Source organism: Neophocaena asiaeorientalis, unplaced genomic scaffold, assembly GCF_003031525.2.
Source record: "Neophocaena asiaeorientalis asiaeorientalis breed wild unplaced genomic scaffold, Neophocaena_asiaeorientalis_V1.1 scaffold506, whole genome shotgun sequence".
Classification (NCBI taxonomy): Eukaryota; Metazoa; Chordata; class Mammalia; order Artiodactyla; family Phocoenidae; genus Neophocaena; species Neophocaena asiaeorientalis.
Window position 1 is genome coordinate 359,274 of NW_020174950.1, and position 692 is coordinate 359,965.

A 692-nucleotide genomic window follows, 5' to 3' on the forward strand; every position below is an offset into this window, starting at 1 on the left:
TTTTTTTTTTGCGGTACGCGGGCCTCTCACTGTTGTGGCCTCTTCCGTTGCGGAGCACCGGCTCAGGACGCGCAGGCTCAGCGGCCATGGCTCACGGGCCCAGCCGCTCTGCGGCACGTGGGATCCTCCCGGACCGGGGCACGAACCCGCGTCCCCTGCATTGGCAGGCAGACTCTCAACCACTGCGCCACCAGGGAAGCCCCCAGTGCTCTTTTTGTGAACCTCATGTATGAAACAGGACTGAAGAGCTCCCTCTGTCCTGCTTATCAGTAGGAGTTAAGGAATGTCAATGTGCTCTGAAAGCTACAATGAACTCCCTTAGTAAATGTCTTATTTTTTAAAATACTGCATAGATATTTAGATAAAGTATAGAAAAGTGAATGGATAAAATGCTTGAGTCATAATCAGCTAATTCTCTCTAATGAAGAAGCAGCGTGTTTGGACTACAGGCCATGGTGAAGTCGAGTCAGCCATGTTATCAAAGATGACTCATGCAAACAGTCTGACTCATCGTGCTTTGGCAAGTATAGTTCTGGCAAAGATGTTTTTAGTTCCCTCTCACCATTCACCAACGGGTATTGGCTTCTCTAGAACATACTGAGTTTTGTTTCTGTGTGTGTCAGGCTGTGGTTTTTGTTTTTGCAATTCTAGAGAGAGTAGGGAAGAGCAGCAGTGGTCTCCTCCCTGAGAAA